The sequence below is a fragment of the Schistocerca serialis genome, chromosome 5, assembly GCF_023864345.2.
Source record: "Schistocerca serialis cubense isolate TAMUIC-IGC-003099 chromosome 5, iqSchSeri2.2, whole genome shotgun sequence".
Taxonomy (NCBI): domain Eukaryota; kingdom Metazoa; phylum Arthropoda; class Insecta; order Orthoptera; family Acrididae; genus Schistocerca; species Schistocerca serialis.
In genome coordinates this window covers 717,131,982-717,134,990 of record NC_064642.1, presented here as the reverse complement: position 1 = coordinate 717,134,990, position 3,009 = coordinate 717,131,982, and positions in this window count along the sequence as shown.

Sequence of the window (3,009 nt, the reverse complement as noted above, 5' to 3'; positions counted from 1 at the left end):
CAAAAAACGAAGGCGCTGGGAGGGATAGAAAACAAAGGAGTAAGGACCTTCGTAATAGGAGATTCTAGAGGACAAATGGATACTGAACAAGAGGACATGCTGTAAATATGGCAAGAATACGTAAAGGAACTCTATAATAAGGAATATCGTTCGCAAGACATCGAAATAGAGACAGAGGAGGCTACCGACGAAGACGAAAAAGAGCGCAGCATATCGACAAATGAAGTAGGGAAGCAGATTAAGAACATGAAGATAGGAAAGCTACAGGAGACGATGACTTAACGGTTGATTTACTGAAAGATATCGGGAACGGAGGTTTAAAAGCACTGACGCAACTCATCAACAAAATGTGCGAACTGGAGAATGTCCTAAGCACTTTTTGGACATCACAATAGTTGCTCTTGAGAAGAAACAAGGTAAGAAATGTAGTGATTACAGAACAATTAGTCTGATCTCATATATTACAAGAATGCTCAACAGACAGGTTGAACACAAAATTGGAGGAGTAATGGGAGAGGACTAATTTGGATTTAGGAAAGAAAGAGGAACCGGAGAAGCCATCGGCATGGTGAGGATTTTGTAGAAGAGAGTTTTGGCCGTTAAAGAAGAAGTTTGCGCTTGTTTTATACACCGGCAGAAAGCCCTTGACAGAGTCAACTGGACAAAATTGAAGAACATCTTTAAGAAAATAGGAAGGCAAGACTGAAGACTAATTCTTACCTTGCACGTGGAACAAAGAGTGAAGGTGCGACTGAACCACGGAGAAACAGACAGTATGGAAACAGGAGGAAGAGTCAGACAAGGATGTTACCGATCTTCTAGTCACTTCAATCTGTAGGGAGAATGACTGGCGAGAGAAGCTTTGAAGGGATAGGAGGGCGGCTCATCGACACCATCAAGTATCAAGATGATCTAGTAGTGCTCGTCAAAAATGCAAAACAACTGCAACACATGATGAAACGGTTGGTCGAAACTGGAAAGAAATTTGGCACGGAACTCAACATCGAGAAATCAAAAGTGACGCGGATGTCAAACTGGGAGAAACCTTTGGGATAATTGTCGACAATCGAGAACTGTAGAATGTGGTGCTGTTCAGGTATTTGGGAAGCTTGCTGACAAGAACGCCCAATGCACAAAGGAAATTCGAGCAAGAAACGCTATGGCCAAAGTCGCAGTTAACAAGCAGAGAACTCTGCTGACCAGCAAGTTGAGCTTGGAATTAAGGAAGAAACTGGTGAAATGCTACATCTACAGCACTGCACTGCAAGGAGCAGAGACGTGGACAACGAGAGAAACGCAGAAAAAAATACCTGACAAGTTTTGAAATGTGGTGCTGGAGAAGAATAGTGCAGATCAAGTGAACAGATCGGATAACAAACGACGATTTGCGGAAAAGAGTAGGAGAGACGAAACTATTTTAAATACAGTTCTTCAGAGGAAGACCAACTGGATCGTACACATACTTGTTAGAAACGGGGGGCGCATACACGACGTCATGAAAGAGAAGATCAAAGGAATTACAGAACGATGAAGAAGAAGAATTCAAAATGGAAGAAGATACAGCAGACTGAAGGAAGAAAGAGAAGACAAGGAGCACTGGCGTCATAAATTCTCCATGTGAAGACACTGACCTGCCACTAGGCAGAATGCTACATAATAATACCTCTCACCTGTGCTAAGCTGGACTTGGTCAGATACAGGAAGAACATACGTCAGTATACTGGAATACCGCTGGCAATTCATTGCAGATCTGTCTGTACGAAAGGCTGTTGCCTGTGCTACTCTAACAGATGATGTAATAGAGTTTATGTGTCAAAGAAGAAGAGATCTGCCCGCGGTAGCTGAGTGGTCAGCGCGACAGACTGTCAATCCTAAGTGCCCGGGTTCGATTCCCGGCTGGGTCGGAGATTTTCTCCGCTCAGGGACTGGGTGTTGTGTTGTCCTAATCATCATCATTTCATCCCCATCGACGCGCAAGTCGCCGAAGTGGCGTCAAATCGAAAAAATTGCACCAGGCGAACGGTCTATCCGACCGGAGGCCCTAGACACACGACATTTATTTCGAAGAAGAGTGCGTGATGTGTATGTCTATATGTTTACGAAACGAAACTGGTGATCGGCTGGTGCCGCGCCCACACTTTCTGAAGATGGTCAGGTCCTGTTGCTGACCAAAATACCAAAAGAAAACGTTAAAAGTTTTATTCAAAATAACGTGTGCCCGTTTACCCAGAAAGCCATACAAGCCATATAACTTACTTCAGTAAAACAGTGACTCATTTGACAAAGTTACATTAATGTGAATGGATATCCTAGTATTCCAAAATTTTTGTGACAAGTAGTTGCTTTTTTTCACTGATATTTCAATATTTGCCATATAGTCGTCTACTTCACATTACAAGAGTAGCACACACACCATTTTCAGCTAAAATTACAAGAAGTCAATTTGTTGAAGTATCAATCTCATAAATTAAATAACATAACATTCTATTCATCAGGTTATTACATTCGATAACTAACAGTTTCATGCTCATTTCATTTCAATCTCAAGCCAATGCCTTTGATAAATGCATCCAGTGCTCAACAAAGAACTCTTCAATTGGAGGCCAATAGAGCTGCAGTCACTAAAGATAAGTATTGAATGTTAATAGTCCTGATCTAATATAACTGCCAGACTTGACTCTCAGACGGCAGCCATCTTAAAAGTATCAAAGCCAGTATACCATATTACGCAATATCAAAAAATGTCACTGCTAAATTTTGAACGAATGAATGAATATTAAAGTCTTTGTTATTGCTAGAGGCTTCACATTCCTGCAGACGTGCGTAGCAGAGCCGATGTCGCAGCACAGTGGACCGTGAGGATGATGGCTACACTGTGTTGGCAGTCTTCCATACGGAACACATTCAAAACACAAACTTTTTCATATTTTCAAACAATGAAGGCAGCAGAGGCTCCAATAAGCAAAAATATGTCCACTAGAAATTCCAAATTGCAAAATAGATACTGAA